Raw genomic sequence first — 23,827 nt, forward strand, 5'->3', positions numbered from 1 at the left:
CCTTTCAGCTACAATTCACATCTCCAAAGTGAATTCTCTGTTCTTTTTGTCCCATCTTCTGCTCCCTAAATCACCACTGCTTAGAAGTACATGTTTTTATTTTCACATCCATGTATTAATAATTTATGTTTAGGCTAACACAATCTCGTGACTGGAAGAATAATAGATGCTGATAAAGTGGAGACTGCAATGACTGAGAGCAGAAAAGCAATAATTCTAATTTCTTTTCTTTTTGTACATGCAAACTCATTTTGAGAATTCAGATTTCTGGGACGAATGGCCTAATTTATTCAGGTTACTTAACAATAAAGAGAACGAGAGAGAAAAAAAATTCGAGACTTCATACTTTTTGGATATGAAGTATGTTTTTTTGTTCTTCAAGTTCCAGTTCACATTGGAAACAAAGAAGTAAACAAAGATACAAATGCCTAGAATATTCTAGTGTAGTAAGAAAAAAACCCTCAGAGTATGCATAACTTTAGTACCTCCTAAAGGCTAGTGCATCCTTTTATATTACATATACCCCCGGTGCTACTTTTAAGGAGAAGCACAAGAACCTTTGAATTGTAGCCAAGTATGGGGATGAGGACTGTACCTCACTTTCTTAGCGAGGTAGCTTGTGATCCTCCCCACTGGAGGGTTGTTTCTTCCTGCCCTCTTTGATCATATGCCAGCACAAAACAGTAATGAAAGCAGCTAAGTAGGTAACAGCCTACGAGATTTCTCACCTAGTTCTTGTTAGTTCACCAGATTTGGTTCTTCCCTCAACCACGCTGCTTATGTCTGCAATTGAACAGTGGCACTTCTGCTTCACTATTGTATGTGAATAACTGAGAAGAAAATTATGAAAGCAATGAAGTATAAGTTTTGCCTTCAAGTTATCAACTTAAATTTTTTTTTTTTTTTTTTTCCCCCTTTATAAATGACAACAGTATCAGCATTATCTGAGGAAGTACGAATGTAAAGACAGCATTTCTGTAGCAGGAAAGGAAGTGAATATTTTGAATTGTTTTATGCTTCCTTGATTTCTCTTTTTCCTTTTTTGTCAAAACAATGTGGCAGAGATGTTAAGATTACATTTACCACTACTGAAGAAAAAGTAAGTAAGTGAATTTTGGAAAGAATTCTCATTAATGCAAATAGAAATTTCATGTGCTTAAACAGATTTTTAAATGCAATACAAAGGACAAAGAAGCAGTGAAGAGAGAAGGCAAAGGGAAAGAGGCATATTACATGCCATACTCACAGGCTGTCATTAATGTGCATTTAACGTGATCTTATGTTTAATCCAACAGATAGACTAAGAAAATTTTGAAGAGGTTCTGTTAGTAATATTTCTAATTTTTCAGTTATTCAAACCATTCATACCAATAATATTACTCCAAATAGTTCAGACCACATAGGATTTTGTCCAAAGCCTTGTAATGGCAAGTATTTTGCATGCTTTATTATCTAAAGGAAACATATTTATAATACACAGTTCATAACTAGTCTTTCTATCAGTCTGTGAATTAGCTCATGGGATCAGAACTATATTTTACTCAGGTTTTGCACTGGCTTTCTGGTATGTTACTTTGTGTCACTTAATATACTGACTTCTCCTGTTAAGATTTTACATGAAGACTCAGTTCTTTTCTTTTGTTCCTTGATCATCTTTTTTGCAGAAATTATTTCAGTTCTATTCTGGGTGTGTTCTCATTTAGCAGTCATCTAGGAGCAAAGAATAATTTCACATTGATCTTTCACTGTTAGTCATCCTGCACACACATTATCTTGCTGCTGAAAAAGGTCGCACATGATGTTGTATTGCACTGTATTTTCTCCTTGACCTTTTTCTACTAGTCAAAGAACTTAGAGTATGCTTGTTTACAACTTTTTGTCATAGTGTAGTTTCATTTTAAACTTTCTGTCGAACAGTATGTTGTCTACCAACAATCCCAGATTCAAGAGAATTGATGCATAATTTAGTTGTGCAGTGTTACAGTCCACAAAGCCCTTCTCCACAGGGCTGCTCTCAGGGAGATTTTCCCCCAGTTTGTGTAAATACCTGGGGTTGCCCTGACCGAAATGCAGCACCCTGTTCTTGGCCTAATTGTACCTCATTAGGTTTTCACAAGCCCACTTCTCCAGCCTGTCCAGGTCCCTCTGGATGGCTTCCCTTCCTTCCAGTGCATCAACTGCACCACTCAGCTTGGTGTCATCTGCAAACTTGCTGAGGGTGTACTTGATGCCATCATCTACATCATTGATGAAGGTGTTGAAGAGCACCTGTCCCAAGACCGACATCACTTGGGACTGGTCTGCACTGTGACACAGAACAGTTATGTGCCACTGGTTCCAGTTTTGCAAACTTTGAAAGCCGTAAGGGTGTAAATTTGCCACTCGGAATATGCAAATTTATCAGAAAGTGGTAAGTCAGATTTCTAAAGTTATAAATGCCTCAGGGGCATGGAGTAACCTTTCTAGAATTCTGGTGTTGCTAGGAAAGCCCAATGAAGCCAGGCATGGAATGGGCCATAGAAATTTTTGCTCTTCTGTATGGTGGAATATTTCTGTCAGCAGGTACTCTTACATGTTTCAGTGCAAAATTTGATATTTCAAAAATCACATGTTAACTATTGCCCATCAGTATAAAGTACATTAGCCTAAGCTTATTAACTTATTTTGGTCTCATCAGATTTCATAAATGTGATTAGAGTAGGTCAGTACTTTGTTGAAAATTCCTCAGGAAAAAAAACTGAAAAGGAATTCAGTTTTCAGCATGACACAGATTTTGTTGTTTTATCTTGTCTCTAGGCAAGATATAAAGACCTACAAAGGTAAAGGTAGATCTTGCTAGTTTTTGAGAATTTCTCACACCATCCCACACTACTCTTGTTTCTCTGAAGTAGGGCACAGGAAGTTATGTAGCTATGTTAGGATTGTAGTTCTTCCTACATTATGCAGGACATTTCAAGAGAAGAGCAAAAAGGCAAAAAGAAGATGATAGATTTAGGGAAAGCTGAGTGAAAACTGAGAAGTGGCCACCTTGGAAGCCAAAAGTAATCTGACATCCCCCCCTAAACCACTCTTATAACGTCAAAACCATTCAAAGATATGTTAGAATATTTCTTGATATTTTGAGTGCACAGCATAGGCTAAAAGAAGACTAGAGGAAAGAGCATCAAGTACTAATTTTTAGTCCCCATTTCTAGGTTTGATTCTGTATTTTACATCCACGTAAATTTGAAACTTTGCAGAACTTGTGAAGTAGCTATTAGAAGTCATAGCTATCCCCATTTTTTAAATCAATCTGTTAGCCATGGGAGCCCAACAACTTTATTTTGCACATCCTCTCTGTTGAAATATTATTTCCTCAAAAGTAATGTTACTTTAAAATGAAATGAGATATTTCTTAGATAACAGCCTGTCTGCTGATGATCTGTCCTTTGAATATTACCTTGGTTTTGTTACTACAACACCAAGAATGGATGTTTAAAAAGAAAAAAAAAGAAAATGACATGGACTAGTTTGGGGAAAAGTCTGTGGTTAACACAACCAACAAAACTGCTGTCAATGATCATCTCAGACCACCAATGTGCCTCACCTCAAATGAATAAAAGATAAAATATTCAGAAGAAAATCAAACAAGCTGAAATCAACCGACCAAAACATACGAGCTAATAAACAACCCAATTAACAATGGGAAAACAAACAACAACAACAAAAAACCACTCACAAATGCAGCTAAAGGATTTTGCTGTCTACTCCAATAGTACGTATCCCTCTGTTCTTCGCTATAAATTTGGCCTCACACAGGGGTACCAGCTGAATTAATTTTATTATTATACACTGATGCAGCTAAGACCAAATATTTAAAGCCTATGTACTTAATCAGTGGGGAAAAACAACAAGAACAGCAACAACAACATAGAAACAAACAAACAAAAAAACCACACTAAAAACCAAAAGTAATTTCTAAATGAGAAATGAATAAGAAATGCCAGTGATAAGTATACTGTCTTCATGACAACATCTAATTGCTGACCTTATAATCCTATTGTGCAAAATGACAGCGGATCTTACTGATGAACTTCCTGATTCTGAAGAGCAGAAATGAAATTAAAACCTTGGATCAGACTGCTCTTGTATCAGTGTATTTACTGATCTTGACGGGCTTCATCCTGGAAAATGCTGAGTGCTGCTATGAAGCACAGATCATCTGCATCTTCCAGCTGAAAGACTTCAGCACCTCCTTGTAAACTCCAGGACCCTGCAGAATGCAGCTTCCTCTCCAGGGCTTAGAAAAAAAAGCTTTGGGACTAATTGTCTCCTTCCTCAGCATTTAGCATTTATGTCATCTGTCTGTAAACATTAGAAGATTAAATCAATTTCTAACCAAAACCCTGACAAAGACAAGCTCAAAGCTTTTATTTTTTTTTTCTCTTTTGATTTTTACTTGAAATCCCTCACTTTATGTCCTATGGTTTATACATTGTGTTTTTATGCACGCACAGGTTAAATTGGTTTATGTGCTTACATAAACTGTTTCTGAAATGGTATGTTAGCATGTTGCACAATATGGTATAAAAACACTCAGCAGTGCTAATACATGTGAATTAGTGGGGGGGGAAGGAATAAGAACCTACAAGGTTAGCAAGTAAATTCATTGAAATCAAACTTCTCTGAATCTTAAATTAGCCAATGGAAAATAATGATTCCCACATTCTTAGCCTAAAATTAATGGAAAGCAATTATTACTGGGAGACAATGTAATGTCTAAGTAAGTATAGCAGGAAGAAAATAGAAAATCAATTGCTTCTCTCAAGACTGACTTTGTTTATTCTCCATAATAGAGCTTTCCTGTGAATACATATAAGGACAATGGTATCTGCAAATAACCTAAGATTTTCCTAAATGAACGTTATTTACACAAGATTACTTATACCGTATCCATTCTTGCTATTGTGGTTAGAACTTAGTATAGTACACTGTTGTATTTACTCACATGCCGCAGTTTCCCTAATGAGCTTATTCTTTTCACAGTTGCTTCCTTGAACTAAAATAGGATGTTGAACTGAAATTTTGGAAGCATTTCCTTACTAAATGTAAGACCTATTCAAATATCAATCTAAATTTTTCATTTTATTATTTTGAAATGCTTAAATCAGCTTCACTTTTGAATTATTATCATCCAAATGAAATAAATATACATGGAATTGTTGCATGTCAAAAAGTTTAAATATGCACTTTGTCTGCTTCAGAACTCTGTCAAAATGTTTTCTAAATGGAAAATTTATCAAAACAGATTCTTGGTTTTGATGAATTGAAAAAAAAAAAAAAAGTGATCAAAATATTCCTGAGCAGTTGTACTGTAAAGCTTTATTAATGTTTGATTTGCACTTTGAGAGCCTACCTACAGAAGTGTAAATTGATCTGAACATAGTCATTAAAATTTCACAGCGCAACAAGGAGACAAGAACCAAAGTTAAATAAAGGAAGGGAGGTGTCAGTAAGAATGAAATTAGTCTAAGTTACTCATGAGCCTTGAAATAGGATTGTAGGATAGTTCACTTGGTGAACACCCATCACATCCACCAGAAAGAAAGCACTATCAGAATGACTAAAAATATCAAATTAAAATGCTATTAAAATGTGTTCTGATAACTCCATTAGACGCATGCAATTTTTAAATGACCAGATACTATAAAGCATTTTTTCCATTATAAAATAAATTGTATCAAAGAAGTGTTTGTGGCATAGGTGGATTTCACATATAATTCACAGTAAACTAGAAGACATCTGGGTATTTCACAAAGATGATTGGTCATTTGCTGCTCTTGCAAAACTACTAGTGCCAAGCTGGGTTACTCATACTAAAGTCGTGAAACTAATCCAGTACTGACAAAAAACACAATACCAAACACATCACAAAAACTATCAGATATGAAGGTGTTCAACTTCCAGAAGGGTGTGATATTCTATATTCCACCTGAGGCTGGCTTTTACTGCTACTCTGTGGGTCTGGAAATAAGATGAGAAATTAATCAAAGGGATATTTTTGCAGTGGAGATAGACTGCTAGGAAGTGCCACCAGCTTTTCCCAAATACCAGCCTAATTCCTCAAGCACCAAAGTCATCTTTTTTTTATCTGACAACACCAAGAAACAGCTCAGGCTTTTGTCCTAGGTGCTGCAAGTATTTGTCATTCCCATAAAAACTTTAACCCACAGAACTGAGACAGAGCATTCAAACAGCCACAGTTCTGAGGATTAAATTGTGCCCTGTTTAGCACAGACAGTGATTTTACCGGTGATGAGCATACAGCTTTCTCAGGAATAAAATGTCATCTATCCTAACAGACGTTAAAGAAACAGTATATTGTATTTGTATACAGATCAGTAGGTAGCTTGATTTAGACCGACAGGAGATATTGTGGACTGATTTTCCATTCTGGTTGTCCAAATACTTGAAAGCTCTATAATGACCAGATCAGGTTTTAATTTTGTCTCTTATGTATGATTTATATAACATTTTATTGTATTTGCAGTACATCACTGATAAATTAGGTTCCCTTTGAGCACTGGTATTCTACTAAATAAAAGCACATTTAAAGCAAAACTGGAAACTCATCTCCTGAAAATAAGTAGTTTAACAAATTCCCAATTCAGTTCATTTATTCTTCATTTTCTGTTTTGGCAAAGATGAAACAGCAGAAAAAAAAAAATGCTGGAGCATTTACAAGCTGACTTTCCAGTAAGAATGACATAGTTTGTCCAGAAATGGCAAGCGCCCCAGTTTATACTGTAGCTGCCAACCCTCTTTAATATTCAGAGTCTAATGTCTGAACAGTTATCAAAGGCAGACACTTGTTTCTACTTGCTCAGACAGAGCAATATTCCAGCTAAAAGTAGAGCTGCTTTCCCCTGGGCTTTTCACAATTATTCCAAATAAATACATGTTACTTGAAGGGGGAGGGGAAAAAAAGCAAAAGCCTTTCCATTTCTTTTCTATCAGAAAGTGCTCGATTAATGAGCTTCTTCATGATTTTGACATGACTGAAACCATCTAAACTCATCCTCCAACAGTAATTCTTTTCTTTCCTGTGAATAATAGGTATCAGCTCTTGATCAAACACCTGATATTTTGTCTGGTGGAAGAAGAAATACATGAAGGTAGAAGCCAATAGCAATCTCAACAACAAACAAACACAGATTTTATTATCCCCACGTGTGTGTAGAATTGAAAACGCCAAGTTTTATTCAAATAATCTGTTGTCTGCATTTGGAGAAAGTTCATGCACTGGCCAAAAAAAAAAAAAAGCATTATACATAAAAGTCTGTCTGCTGAACTCTATAGGTGATTCCTTTTCTGCAGTTAGCAGCACGAAGGGACATTATTATTGATGACAACAGTTTTTCAGTACATACATACATAGGGAATTCAGCAGTAGACCTCTTGAAAATCTCAGTGCATTAGGAATTTCTTAGTTGGTTCCAACAGCCTGTTGTTGTATATTAGCAATGCACCATTGATTTTGAATGGATAAACTGTAAATCTGAGAAAGGCAGATACTCCTGCACAGCCTTTGTTTATTTAAAAAAATAGATATCATTAAATTACTTAAAATGTGAATGTGAAAATGTGAAATATTACTTTTGGAACTAATTGGGGTAAAATAGTGCATTTTGATGCATTAGGTTAATAATTCATGAGGTGTTTGGTAAGAAAGAATAGTAAAAATTATTGCTAGACTCCAGTGAGACAGTCAGTTATTAATGTGCTAAATTCTGAATAAATAGTAAAACTGTTTATGTTTCAGCTTTCCTACTGCATTTGAGTGCAGTGCCTAACTGCAGGAAAAAAAAAAAAGCAATAAAAACCAACATATTTTCTGCATATTTTCTCTGGGATCTAAAAGAGTTAAGAGTGCCAAGCAAATATAAGATTCAGATATGTTAATTAGAAATAATGAAGCATCAACTAGTCCATTAATAATTGAAAGAAAAAAAAAAAACATGGAACAGTCCTGAGTCCTGCATGGACTTTGCTTTACTATCAAAGTATTTCTGTATGTTATACTCCTTCCTAGAATTGAATAAAAACTTTGTATTAATTTTACTGATATTATGGACTTCAGAATTACTATCAAGATATCAGGATTGTCATATGAAATACTTCTATTTTACTTCAGTTGCAGTATTCTTTCCCCCCCCCACTCTCTCCATATTTACCTATGGAGAAACCACAAGGACTGAATTAGACCTTACATGTGGACAAATGGTATTAATTGCCACTAAGATTCTGTTCTCAATAAAATGAAAATAACTAATTAATATTATCTAAAAAGTGGTGGTTTTAATCTGTCAGTATGTGGTCCAAATACATAAGTTCCTTTTTGGAGTGATTTTATATTTGTATTTTATAAGAAAGAAGAAAAAAAGTACTGTGAATCTGAGAAGATACCTCCAAGGAATCTAAATAGAAACACCCCTATCAGTCACAATCTCCCATTAGCAAGCATATTTTGAGAGCTATTCGATAATTACTTTTTAATTTGCTGAATAGAAACATGAGCTATTTAGTACTTCCCCCCCCCCCCCCCCCCCCCATAGGGATTTTGAGCTCTTTCATTTGTTTTTAGATTCTGCACTGATATTAATTCATTGTCACAAAATTTTCTTATTACCATGAAAAGAGCAGGGGGAAAATCTTATTATTTTATGAGCAGTCTTTAATTTTTGACAAGATGAATCTAATAGGTTGCAGCTAACGTTCAGCCAGCCTTAAAACAACACACAAAGTGACAGGATGCATCTTCCACACAGACCCATTTATATTCTTTCTCCCTTTTTCTCCAAATTAAGATGCTCCTGAAATTTTCATTAATGCATGTAGTAACAACGTGATTTGGAAATGACAGCTATGATGGCAAGTATTCTATATAATCTCAGAATGATACTGGTTTAAACCAAATTTCTATTCTTTTTTCCAGAATTAAGTTCTTGCCTATGCTAAAAAATGTAGCTGAGAATTTGCTCTATTAAATAGTGTTATTGTACTCTTTGTATCGGTTGTAGTTTCAAAATAAATAGGAGGCATTGCTTTCAGAGTGAGTTATATATTCACACACACAAGTATCCTACTTCAGGTTGGAGGCCACAAAAGTTAATAGAAATAAACTTTTTGGGTTGTTTCTTCTATTTAAGAGAACAACTGAATTATTTCAGCATTTTTTTCAGAGGCTTTCATATAAGAACTATTTTCTCACTAGAGCTATAAAAAAAAAGTAGGGATTGATTGGACCTAATCCAACACAAGCTACAAATATCTGTTTGCCAGGAGGCATTTTCTCAGTCCTTTCACATTTGGAAATAGCAAAATCAGCTCTTTGAGAGGATGCGCTTGTGCTTAAAAAGCATGCAGTAATCCTTCATTTCCTTTTGTACTCATACCTCAAGAATATACTCTGACAAAGCCAAACAAAAGAAAGAAACTACGGGCTGGTGAACCTCACGTCTTTTCTGGGGAACAGATTCTCCTGAAAGACATATTGATGCTAGGTAATGAGGTGATCTGTGACAATCAGCACGGCTTCACCAGATGTGCCTGACCAATCTGGTGGCTTTCTATGATGGAGTGATGAAATCAGAGACAAAGGAAGAGCAACTGATATCATGTACTTGGACTTCTACAGGTCCTTTTGTACAATCCCATATCACATTCCTGATATTGTTCAGGTTAGAAATGAGAAGTGAATCCACTCCTCCACTTCTGATATTAGCTACATACAAGATAAGCAGACTATGCAAGTTTTAATTTTTTTTTTTTTTTTTTCCAAGGTGTACATGAATTTCAGTCACAGGAACCCTTACAAGTTATATTTGACCTTCCAAGTTGTCTATGCAAATACTTTACTCACAAGTTTTCTTATTGAAAACACTTGAAATATTCTTGTTTAAAAAACAAATATATGAATAGAAAGAGTCAATTAAAAAAAAAAAAAAAGGAAAAAATACATAGGAATCTACTTATATTAAGAACAAATAACTGAGAGAGTTCTTAAAATAGAGATCCAAGAGATGTAGTGCACTTTGGCTAACGCTGCAGCTCTGAATTTGTATCAGTTTTAAGAAACTCTCAGCCCTAAATAGTAAACATGGAATCCACCATTTTTTTTCCATATCATAGAGGCATCTCACTGATACCCATCTAAATTTTCCTCCATTCCTTTCTAAAATTAAAAGTACAAAACAAACATGAAATATCTCAGTAAAGAGAGTAACTCAGGCAGCTCAGTGAATGGGTTTCCATTTAACTGCATGAAATACTTATATTGAATTAGTAACCAACAGAGAGATATAGCAAACAGCATTACAGAAATACTGTACTCAATTTTATTAATTCTTTCTGCTTTCATGTCACATATCTCTAGAGATCAGTTAGAAACTCCCAATGTCAAATTTCTCTGTTGAATTTCTAAAATGTTTTCTTTGACCTTGCAAGGCACAGTTTCAGTATCTCACTCTATTTTACATAGACATAGGATATTGTAATGCACCCTGAAATACTCCTAAGTACTTTAGAAACATTGAAGATTCAGTTTGCCATCAAGTGAAATAAAGTCTGATATTAAATGGTAAGCAGTTATTTCTTTAGCTGTTATATTGCACAGTTTAGACCAAGGCATGTTTTTTTTTTTAAAAAAAAAAAAACAAACCAAGCAAAAGAAAATAACACATGAACCAGCTAAAGAAATATAGTCTAACTGTGTATGACATTGGAGATAAAACCATTAATTTCTGAAAATACACAAAGGACTTTAATTTATCTTGTGGAAGAATTCTAATGCTGTCTAAAAGATCTCCAATTTTTTTTCCACTTAAAGCTTAAAAATTATCCCCCATAAAAATTACTAAATCTTTGAAAGCATGTCTGCTGTCAGACCCTCATTTCTCTTCTATCTAGGTTGAAAAGAAAAAGAAAACACAAGCAAAAAACCCCAATCAAGCAACTAACCAACCAAAAAACCCCAAATACCAGAAACTAAATGCCAACATCACAGACTGCTATACACTCATAACTTGTCTTTTTCTTCTGCTTATCACTACCTGGCTGACACTGTTTGTAAGTGTTCTGAAGCAATGATGGTTTAATCTGCTGCTTGTTTACATAATCCTTAGCATTGTGGGGGAGTTGCAGAATGCAGAGGTTGTGCCTAACTATAACAAACAATACTACAATCTGGTCAAAACTTTTTGGCTAAAAGGAGAGCAGAAGAAGGGAAAGGAAGAATCCAAGTGGTAACAATTAAAGCAAAGTACAAAGCCTGAAGTTTTATTACTTGCTGTCAGGCCATTAATTCAACAAAACCACTAACTAAATGGTTGAAATTGCTTCCTGCAGTTCCTTGATTTTTCTTGTGGGTGTTGCAGTCTAATACCTTTGATTAAACGTCTGTCCTTCAGTATTATGACTAAGGTACTAAGCTTGTGTAAATTGACTGATTATTTTACTAAAGGAGCACAGCTTCACATACTTCAAAATTTCAAATTTTTGTCGAGGGTAAAAATTGCACAGTTTCTGTAGCCCTTTCTGTTCCCTTTGCTAAAGGAAATAAAAAAGTAATTTAAGACCCTGAGCATTCTTGATATTTATGTTTGGAATTCTGCTACCTTCCTTAGACTCAGATCAAGACAAACAGATGTTGCTGTAGCTTTCAACCAGGAAGCACTGAACTTCTTTTGCAAATTTATGAGTGAGCTTTCGTCATTTCAGTGGTGGCTCAGCTACAACATTGAACTGACTGGAATAAAAAGTTATAAAAATGATTTAATACAAAATGCTTCTCATGCAGGCAATGCTATCCCTTTTTCATGTTTTTCTCCTACATTTACCAGACTACTACAAAGTTTACTTCAGTATTTGAGTCTTCTGAGCTACTGGATTTGGAAATACTAACAAGATGGAGTGGAAAATCTACCAGTGGCAAGAAAAACCTTTCCTCAATAGGAAAAATCAAAAATTTGCTTTACTGGTCTACTACTAAGACATTTAAATTGGGCTTGCAGAGTGACATTGGGCCAATCTCTTTTTTCCTTTAATATAAATAATGTTTTGCTCAAGCAACGCTTTATATATGTTGTAAGGTTGAATGATATGAAGATGGTAACAAAGAGGATAGCAAATATTCAAAAGGTTATTTGTAAAGGAAAACTCACCGATATGGATGCCTTTGCTGGAAAAAGCTGAGGCAAACTCCACCAGGAAGCTATCTCCAAGAGATGCTGCCTTAGTGGTGGTCAGCCCTTAAATGAGGTCTTAGAGGAGGTGGAGTCAAGCTCCACCCCTTCAGGGAGCACAGCAAAATTACTCTCACCTGTGCTCCCACAGCTGACCCAACACTTGCCTCAGCTGATTAATCAGAGGTTCAGGCTGTGATTACCAATTTCCCATACAATATGTTTATGGGTTTTATTTGTTTAGGGTGTTTTATTTATTATTCTTTGTGTGTGTGTGTGTGTGCGCGATTGCTTTTTCCAACTTCTAGGAAGTCATTCTGCTTTGTCATCTTGATGGGCTGTCCTAGTTACCTGGAACATCAAAGCTTTGTTTTTTTGCAGGCTGTATGCTGACCAATCTCCAAGCTAGTATAGATGGTAAATCCAGAACAGCCAGCCCCAGTGAGGTATGGATGGCAGATCTGCTGAGAAAGCCAGGAGACACTGACATTTTGGAATCAACTTGAATTGCAAAATCAAGTGAACTAATTAAGCAGTGCTCTGAAAAAATCTTCAGTTCGTATTAGTGTAACTAAATTTTCAAGAACTTCTCACAAAGTACTTTTAATCCATGCTGGGAAAATATCTGTAGATACATTTTTTTCATTTGCAAAAGATACCATATCAAGATATTCCTATTCAATTTTGAACACATCTTTTGGGTCAATGACAATGAACAATTCAGTATACTTATAAAAACGATAAAACAGTTGATATGGGAAATAGAAAATGACTGAAAATGTCTGAAAAACAGAAGCTTTCATGTAGCAGTTACTTACTGAAACTACAGTACTGTGACAGTATATGTACCTCTTTGCATTGTGTGTTATGGGATGTACAAATAACAGAATTAGCTTATTTATCGTTCCCTGATGCCAGAAAATTTTTACTGAAAGTAAGTTAAGTAGCACCTTTCTTCCCCAGTAGCCAGAGATTCCTGAATGGTATTTTATGATCTCTAAATGCATGCCTGTTGAAGATGATATCAAAGTTATCAACTCAGAAAATGACTATTTCCTCCAAAACCAAGGAGGGTCTAGCACAGAACTCCACCATTCTTAGTGAATCAAATCTTCATGAGCATTGGGTTATCAGAAAAGCATTACCTTGGATGATACAATTTCCAATATTAAAAATGCTTAGCTAACATTCTAACTTTTGACCTGTTTTTTAAGTAACCTTTCCATTAGCCCTTCTGTTTTCCAGAGTTAGCTCTTACAGGTATTCTCAGTTCCTTCCACTATTTGTGGAAGGAGCCCATATCTATGCACTCTGGTTTTGAGTTATGTAGTGAAAACAAGTTTAACTACCTTGTATATGTTCTTTAGATTTGCATTAAATTTTGAATCCAGCATCTGTTCTTCAAGGCACCCAGGTGCACATCAAATTTTCCATATCTCCCACCGAAGAAACTACCCATGTATCAACGAGACTATTTATATTGATAAGAATTTATATCAATAAGGAGAACATGTGAACATCTGAAGTCCTAAAGATATAAATAAAGACACTAAAGATATAAATATATAAACATAAAGTATAGTTGCAATTCGGCGCAGCACCTCTGGTTTCTTTACAAGAAGTATGAAATCTAATGTAGAAAAAGGATTCTGTCAGGACACAGGAGATCTATATTCCATTGTTCTGCCTGTTGGACGTCACTGACTCATAGCTCAAGTGATTGCTCCAAGGCTTGCTGTATTCTAGGGTGCTCAGAAGCAGAACGTGTTTATGGCTATAATACTTAAATAAATGGATGCTATTAGTTGGATCATTAAGTATGAATGTCTTCATTGAATAATCCTCTCTGTTTTACAGGATTCATGGTCTCTTAAACAAAAAAGAAACTCAAGTTTCAATATAATAATTGCTTACACTTTTGTGTCAGGTGCTTGGGAATCTGTACCTCCCTTACCCAATGGCTTTTGCTAATAAAATAATAAATAAATAATAGAATAATAGAACTTTGCATTTTTATTTCCAACTACAGCTTCTTCTTAAGATTTGCTTACAAATTTCCTTACAGCCAGCAATTGAAAGGTCAATTACTTTCAAGAAGAGAGATGAAAATACAGTTGTTTTTTTTTTCTCTAGCCTACTGTAAAGAACAACTAACACAAAGATATTAACAAAGAAGATGGCAAATATTCAAAGGTTATAAGCAAAGGAAAACTCACCAATGTTGATGCCTTGGCTGGAGAAGCTGGACAGTCTCCACTAGGAAGCAATCTCCAAGAGATGCTGCCTCAGTGGTGGTCAGCCCTTAAATGAGGTCTTAGAGGAGGTGGAGTCAAGCTCCACCCCTCCCAGGAGCACAGCTAGGTTACTCTCACCTGTGCTCCCAGAGCTGACCCAGCACTTGGCTCAGCTGATTAATCAGAGGTTCAGGCTGTGATTTCCCATACACCTACTCAAGAGTATTCCACCCATGCAGCTCCTGCTGCCTTCATTAAAAGATAGAAAGAAGTCATCTCAATACAGAGATAGTTAGTACCATAATTAGATTCTATGCACCAGAGAGAGACAATGTGTTAGGAGTTATTCCTTCTCCAATTTTGGTGATTATTATGCATAGATATCTGCTTTAGCATGTCTTCAGTATCATGTTTTGATGGAGAAAAATACCTAAAAAGTAGGTGTCACAGTACTCAGTGTTGTAAAATATTTTTGTAGATCTAAATTTTTCATGCATCAGATTGTTATCACCACTAAGTTACCATAAATGTCTTGTGTTCTTACTTTTTGAGCATCAACATATATGACATATTGCCAGAATAATTTATTCAAAGGAGATCTGAACACTTATATGAAGACTATGCAAGATTCAGGTCAGGCACTAATAAAAAATAATGAACTACCGTTGATATCAAAGATAGCATGCAAACTTTTTACTTTTCACTAATATAACGTGTCTTGTTCAACAGGAAATAAAAAGTACAAAAAGTCCCCTGACAATTTTTTTCATGTGGTTATTGTGTTATATGTAGTCTTTTTCTGGAGAACCAACCACCTATTTGAGTGTGAGATTCATGCCTGTGTAGAAATGAAGCATAAAACCTATGAACTACTCATTATAATTCACTTAAATCATTAATTTACAATTAAATTGTGATGTAAATAATGCATTAGTCTTCTGTTGGTTTGTTGAACAATAGTGAATCTCATGCTTTTAACAATTTATCAAGAGAATAAGAAGATTTTTCTGTTAATTTGACATCAATTTTTCCCCATTTCTGTCTTAGTCTGCTACGTTTAGAGTCAACATCAAAATAAAATCATGAGTACTTCAAGGCAGCAATTCAAAAGACAGAAATACATTTTTGTTTAGCACCCTACCAATGCTGCCATTGTGAATCTTGAAAAATCAAGAATCATCATTGCCAGAATCTATAGTGGATTCTGTCCAGGGCTCCAGATCCCAAATCAGGCTGTCATTGACTCTTTGTTGATATATAAATCATTTACTGAAGCATAGCCAATCAAAACAGAATACCATTTGTGCGCACGTGAAGGTCTGGCTGTTCCTGCCAAGAGTGACTCATGTTTAAGGGACAAAAAAAAAAAAAAAAAAAAAAAAAAAAAAAAAAAAAAGCTTTAAGTAGATACTTAGGCTCTTTTTTTTTTTGTTTGTTTGTTTTTATTTTCCTTTTAGCTTCCACAATTTCTTCTACCTGTACCCGGTGGCGCAGCGGTAGAATTCCCGTCTGCAACACCAGGGGGCCCGGGTTCGAATCCCCCCTGTGGAGCAGGGGGTAGAAGTGCCGCTCTGCTACACAGAGGGCTCGAATCCCGGGAGTTGGACTCGATGATCTCTAAGGTCCCTTCCAACTCGCACAATACTATGATACTATGATACTATGAAAATACTGTCCCAATTGTTTATTAAGTTTTACACTTGCATATACAGAAGTGACAGTTAAAGCTGTTCGAGAACTAAAGCTCAGGCTTACACAGTATTTCCTTTATACGAGCAGATGCAAATTGAAATTACTAGGATACATAAATGAGCTATGAATGAATGATTTTCATGATATTTTCTATATTTCTTTGCAGAAGATTAGGCTTATAGATTGACGTGTATACTCTTTTTCCTAGCTGCTGTGCTAACACAAATGTATGAGAACAGAGCAGAACTGCATTCTTTGATCATCATTTAGACGTACGTAGATGCAACAGTTATGCAGTTTATTACAAGGACTGGTCTGAAAGTAGCATCTCCTATTTTATTGTATTGGACTAGGACTATGACACCAGAGGTGTATATTGGTGGCGTGGCAGCAGTGTGTATAAAACCCAGCCCCCTTATAGGTTGCTTCATGAAGTTCCACGGCTAAGTCTATATGCTAATCACTGTCTCATTGTTTCAGCTTAGTTGATTTTCTGAATAAAACTGACAATGTTTTGAGTCAGTCATCAGTAGAACCAGTAATAGAACCAGTAATAGGGTGATAGAGAATGGACTTTTTGATAGCTGAACTTAATAGGAATGAAATCATTTCTCACTATGTACCAACCAATGAAGTTACAATGAACTGTTTTAACACAGTATTTCCCAATGCAACTTTAACAGCTGCCCTCACTGGATACCCCAAAAGTATGCTGAAATACATGATTTTAAACCCCGTGTTACAACACTGCTGTGTTTAACTGCACTCATTGAAAATTGTTTCCCAAAGACATAATTGTACTGAGCATGTTAGGATTACTGTTATTATTTAATTCTTACTTTCTTACTTTTACTGAATTTCATTCTCCTGGGGTTTATGCTGGAATCCTAATTTGAAAAGCCAGCTGTTGGTCACTGTACAGTGCTTTCCACAAGGATGGCCTCACGAATGAGGTGCAAAATCTTGTTAAAGTTGCTACTGATATGGTGCAAAATTATCTATTTATTTCCTTCAGTATTTATTGCTGACACATTCTTACTTGCAGAGGAAATACAGATGTTTATTACAAGTCATTTTTCACTGAAATTCAAAACGGGCCTACTACAAATGGTAGTGTTCTTAATGACTCTCATCCAGTCCCTAAATATTCCAAATCAACCAAAAGTCCAGAGTACAGATGGTGACACACCTTATAGGTGTTCGTAAATTATTAATACTGCTGCCAGTATTCTGGGTACTGAGGATTACTGTAAGGTTACTGTGAATACCTCAAGAAGATAAATAGTCAGCAGGCAGTACTACATCTTTTCAGGTATGATCCCATACACGGAGAAAAATGCACTTCAGAAGTTTCAACAGCAAAGGGTCAGTAATGCTCCACTGCAGCTTCAGTGTTATTTCATTGGGACACAGCAGCATAACTGAAGGCTGGAGGCCCAGCAGAGAATGGTCAATAAATGCATTGCTCTATTTCAAGATGCCATCAATAAAAGACAGTTTTTCTACCTTTCCTTCTACCTAGGCCATGCTTAGTTTAAACCAGAAGAATTCTAACCCTCAATTATACGGAAAAAAATGCTAACAGAAAACCTGATATGACTCCTCCAATTACAATGAAGCAGTTCATTCTTGTTCCTTCGCTATCAGATGATCCTACATTCTTCAGTAAATTTGAAAAATGCACAGAACCTACTTGTCTTTTCAACAATAATATTGACTCATCCTGAGATAGATTCACTGCCTTTTCTAAGAACTGAAGAGGCAGACGTTCTCCAATTAGATGGCTGCTTTATTTACACTATTATTTCTACCTAGAATGAAATCTTTTCCTTTTTTTTTTTTTTTTTTTTTTCCAAATATAAATTTGCAGAGCTTACAGTCAGTGCCATAAATTTTTCTTTCCTCTGGAAAGACTGAAATCTTACCTTTCAGAACCTCAAGCAATTTCTTATATTTAGAGAAAAAAATGTTCTTATTTTTTCTATCTACCTAATCCTAAGCAAATATTTGTCACACCCTAATACTTACAACTCAGTAAAGTTAATTAAGTAAGTGTTACAATAATATGGAAATTTGACAGATAGATTGAGAGAGACATAAGAAAAGAAACAAAATATCAATTTACTCAAACAAGTAGGGCTTTGCTTCAATTTGAGTTGTATCATGAAGACCATAGACAGTAACAACAAGAAAGATGAAGAAAAACCAGATTTTTAAAATGTGTTTCTGTAATATTGACAGGTGAAATTGAGTGGTAGAACACCAGTAACCCACAATATTCATTCTGAAGCTGAGAAGACTATCAAACCAAAAAGGATAGACAATGATTTAAAAGATACCTCAAGGCAGTAAGAACAAAGATTCTGTTCTACTCCTATCCTCAGCCATTAGAACTAAGACTGCTTTTTTTTGGATGCAAATAGGCAACGACCTCATGAAAAAAAAGATAAGACTGACTCATACTTTCTGTAAAGAAGCAGAACTTACTCTATCACGTATCTTCAGTAATCAAGTAGTATTCAATTTAATTGTACATATTAATTATATATTTGATTATATATCAAGTTAAGCACATCAGCCCAGGTATTTTACTTCAAAAGTTCAAAAAAAAAGCAACAAAACAGAACACTTTATAAAATTTATAATTGAAACGTAATCATTATGAAAACTTACAACCCTAAAATTGTTTTCTACAGCTTTTTCAAAGTTGATTATATATATATGAAACTTTATAAAGATGGCAACATTGAATTTCATACGTTTCATAACCTCTAAAAAACTGAGACAACCTGTTTCATTAGATAGCACAATACAGAACACCAGAAATTTACAAATTATACTGATTATTTTGTTAAATACTTTGTCATACACATAACTCATATTACTCAATTTTAATCAAAGTTTAATCTCCTTATAAAATATAAGATTCCTCAAAATTTACTTTGAGGTTGTATGCTTTGTCTTCCCCCCCCCCCCTTTCCCTTGAAAGCCACCATTTAGTTAAGGCATAACACACTTTTTTTTTTTTTCTCTTTGTTTAACCTTGCCAGTACCTTTCATAGCTTAATAGAAAAAAATATTGTGAGAAGAATGAGTGCATTATGTTATACATATTGTATGGAAAATTGATAATCACAGCCTGAACCTCTGATTAATCAGCTGAGGCAAGTGCTGGGTCAGCTGTGGGAGAACCGGTGAGAGTAATTTAATGCTCCCTGAAGGGGTGGAGCTTGACTCCATCTTCTCTAGACCTCATTTAAGGGCTGACCACCACTAAGGCACCTTCTCTTGGAGATTGTCTCAGTGGTTCCCAGCAGGCTGAAGGCTTCCATTTAGGTGAGTTTTTCCTGTAAATAACTTTTCGGGCATTTACAGCTACCATCTTTTCATTATTGTTACTATATACATATAATTGAATGCATCTTATATCACTGAGAAAACCTCAGATACAATAAGATTTTTTCAGTTTAATGCTTTAATAAAATAATTTTTTAGGATCTTGTGGAAGAACTTTCTGACATATGAAGTGTAGTCAAGTGAGTTAGTTACTCAACCTTTAGAGTCAAATTGTAATTATATGTAGTAAGGATTTTTTTTGTTTGTTTGTTTGTTTTTTAATTGTGCTACATGTGAACTGGATAATTAGGGACAAATATTCATTTTATGCTACAGTGAAGGCAGTATTGCCTACAGTTATAAGCACCATTTGGAATGCTATATAGCAATTCACTGTCAATTTTCAAACAATTTGACAGTAATTTGTGCCACTAATGCAGTTTCATTTCTGACTCAAAAATACAAGAGCAGACAATGGGTTATTTCTCTTTCATGACTGGTAGCAAGCAACTATCAAAAACATTTTATGATTTCCACTTTTTAAAGGAGAAGCATTTACAGAAAAAACACATTCTTAAAAACACACATACAGACAAATTATTGCTTCCTTAACTTGAAAGAATGACACGTATTAGAAATTCACATAATTTTTGTATTGCCAAGTGGTACTGAGACACAGGAAAAATGCAAAGCATGATTGAAATACAGCACCTGACAAAAATTATAGTGTTTTTAGCTGTTGTTGCTTCTGCATTGGTTGTTACACATTTTACATTTTTAAGATTTCTCAATTTTAAGTTACCAGCATTTTTAAGGTATTTTATTACTTATGGTTATTTAAGATTTAAGTAATTATTAAGGTTAGAAATGACCACTGAGATCACCTAGTCCAACTACTAACCCATTCCTACCATACCCACTAGCAGTGGGCCTCAATTCCATATCTATCCTCTTCCTGAACATCTGCAGAGATGGCAACTGTTCCAACTCCCTGTGCAACCTTACCACTTTTTCTTGGAGGATTTTTTTCTAATATTCAACCTGAATCTCCTCAGGTGCAACCTAAGACCATTTTCTCTCTTTTTGTCACTAGGCATCCAGGAAAAGAGGTCAACACACCACCCCACTACAACCTCCTCTCAAGGATTTACAGAAAGCAACAAAACTTCCCTGAACTTCCTCTTCTCTAAACTAAACATTCTTAGAATGCTAATTAATTCCTGAAATTCATACCAGAGCCTTACCAAAAGTAAGTATTTTTCTAGTTCCATCCCAGATTTGAAAACTTGTTAGCATTTGAGTTCAGATGAGCAGTGCAGTACAACCAAGCCTCCAATAACTGCAAAGATTCACAAGCACAAGCAACACACTTTTAGATAAAAGTTTTGAAATGCTTTCAATAAGCCAATAAGACCATATCTGAAGAAACCAACTTTTATTACTGAGAGATCCGCCTTAAACAAGAGGCAGGTCCGCAGTTTATTTAGAATACATGTTTAACAAAGACAGCTGTTTTCAATCTAGACCAGTCAGGAACTCAATTTCATACACATGGGATTGTCTTATCCTTTCCACTCTTCCTCCTGTTCTGCTTCCTTTTCTCTCTAAGTTGTCCTAAGGGAAAAATAACTACAGAATAAAAAGAACTTCAACAGGCAATGGGGAAGTGCTTTCTAGAAAGAAAAAAATAAAATAAAAATAAAAAGCAAAGAGTAATGAGCTAAAATTAAGTTGATTTTGGAATTCAGATCTTCTGTTCAGGTTTTATTAGCATATTATAAGCTGAGAAATTCTGTCTTCTTGCTTGAAATCTTTACTTTGTTTAACTGCATTGTAGAGTAGTAGGGTTGCATAGGTATCTATAAACTTCTGGACCTATTTAGACCAATTATGTTTCCAATGTACTAAAATGTTAGTTTATTTTCACTTTTTTAGCTAAATTTAAAAAGTAACACACTTTACCAGATTTTATGACATGAACAGATATCTGCAGCCTACACGTTGATAATATTAAGGTAGCAAACTGCATCATTATTTGATGCATCTCCTTCTGCACATCTTCTGTCCTTTGTGCATTAGCCTGTATAACTTCAAATATGTTTATCTGCCATTTTAAAAAATCCATTCTAAAACTTCTTACCTCTTGTGTCATATGTTAGCTTCCAAATGATTACTGCTCATTGCGAACCTTAAACTTGTTAACTACTCAAGGTCTATAAAATGAAAATATGATAAAATGTCACTCACCAAGGGGAAAAAAATAAAAATAAAAAAATGGAAGAGCTATTGTGGTAGAAAACAAAAGCTATATTTTTGGCAAGGACAGAAAGATTAGGTCCATGGTTTGTAAATCAGCGTGGCGTGCACAGCATTTTATGATCGAAAAGAATAAAAAGAGACTTTATAAAATGGAAGATCATTATCATCATTCGCTCTTTCAATCAGAGAATTCATACTGTGACTGTAAAGGAATTCAGGATCCAGAAACTAATGTTGTATTCACATAAACACAGAAACACCTTGACAAAGTCATTTCTTATAATAGCTCTTACTAGGTTTTCATCTGTAACAATGTAATCCTGTAACAATAAAAGTCTCAGCAAATGACAGTGTAGGATTGCAAGCCCTGTCAGATAACCCTAGAAGGAAAAAAAAAAAAAATGTCTTTTCCTTCTGAAGTCATGCACTGCTAGACTACACTTAATTCATTTTATCACATAAAGCTTTTCAAGCTATATTTATGTTTCTGAAAACAAGAGTGAGAAGGAAAAAAAAAAGGAAAGAAAAAAGTGGGAAAGCCACCCATCAAGCTTAACCCTTTTCATATTCCATAAAAAAAGGAGGGAGTAGGTAGAGCAGAATAAATATGTATGGGGTATAATTATTAAAAAAACAAACAAACAAAAACAAAACAAACAAACAAACAAAAAAAAAAACCTCAGTAGCAGATTCTATAATCAATAGCCCAAACCTAAGGAGAGTAGAGAGTAGTATTTAAAATGAGCTCAAAGTAGTCTCAGAGATATTGATTCCACTATAGTACGTATCCAACACTGCTATTCTCTGCAAGTCTTATGGGTATAATTATTCTGTCCATCAGGAGTTATATTGGTTAAGAAAAAAATGACAAATCTGAATATGTTTTGTCTTACATAATTTTTAGTACCATATTGCCCTTTATTACTGTGTAGGAAGGTTTTTTTTTCCTGTCATTGTTTCCATACTTAAGAAAGATGAAATGATTGAAAGTGGGTAGCTTTTGACAATTTTCAGGTAGGCTTATATTTCATAAACTGTGCATCTCATATTCTTACATAAACCTAGAATGATTTATGTTGTCAGGGCATCCCCAAAAATAAATCAACAATGACTTCATTTTCTCCTGTCAGGATAAAAGTTATGTTTACTGACTAACAATCCTACCACATAAGATGTATGGGAGAATGAACTTGATGACAAGCTACCTTCTGGAAGCTTAGGAAAGATCAAATATCTATTTAAATGTGCGGTATCTGTGCATTTCTATAAAACTGTGTACATTGTAGAAGTCCTTAGTTACTTTTTGGAAATAAGTGGTTTCTTGAAGTTGAAGATCTCAGTCTTAGATAAATACAAAAGGAGATGTTTGCTGGGCAACCTGGACTGTTACCATGTCCAGAGGTTTGTGGCCCTGCCTGTGACAGGGGAGTTGGGACATTATGAACTTTGGGGTCCCATCCATCCCAAGCCATCCTATGATTCTATGATTTCAAGGTGCTAAGCACCTGTGAGTAACAGGACACCTTGAGAGTCTGCATGTGTGCTCTTCTGTGTAATGCTAGTGCATATTTGCAAATCACAGGACAGTGGCAATTAAACTGCTAATGGAGAAGTGTTTTCTGGAAATGATTGCCTTGTATGCAGTAAACTCACTATGATGCTCTCTGTAGTTGGAGATTTTACTATGGAGGATGCAGGTCAGAAAGAAAATACAAGACTTCTTATGATTATGTTGTTAGAGAATTAAATGTAAATCCCAGTAAGTATTTAAACATGTAGCAGTGTTATTCAACTTTTCCAACTGAATTTTTTTGAGTCCTCTGAGCTGCGCGTGGCATGTGAGAAGGCATGATCCTGCAGAAGCATGCAGTGTATCATCAACAGTTTCATATATTGAAAGTTCTCTGCTTCTAAAGTGTTTATGCCTTATTGTATGCCTTTATTGTTCCTTACAGAATTCTCAGAACTTCCTGATGTTCTGTTTACTAATTTTCTATGTACTAAAGCACGCAGCACACTTTAGATCAAGATGAATACTTGAATGTGTCCTTTTTGAAGTCTTGGATAGGACCCGTGAGAACTGAA

At 35.0% G+C, this 23,827-nt stretch overlaps 1 long non-coding RNA gene across 3 annotated transcripts in view; it reads left to right on the plus strand.

Moving 5' to 3' along the window:
* Nucleotides 1–23,827, plus strand: part of LOC140253343 (uncharacterized) — a 259,237-nt gene that overhangs the window by 227,416 nt on the left and 7,994 nt on the right. For all 3 annotated transcript variants that reach the window (XR_011903824.1, XR_011903823.1, XR_011903822.1), the window contains exon 3: nucleotides 20,577–20,732. This is a non-coding gene — a long non-coding RNA (uncharacterized lncRNA). The remainder of the gene's footprint in view (nucleotides 1–20,576; nucleotides 20,733–23,827) is intronic.

This window comes from Excalfactoria chinensis, chromosome 5, assembly GCF_039878825.1.
Source record: "Excalfactoria chinensis isolate bCotChi1 chromosome 5, bCotChi1.hap2, whole genome shotgun sequence".
In the NCBI taxonomy this organism is placed as follows: Eukaryota; Metazoa; Chordata; class Aves; order Galliformes; family Phasianidae; genus Excalfactoria; species Excalfactoria chinensis.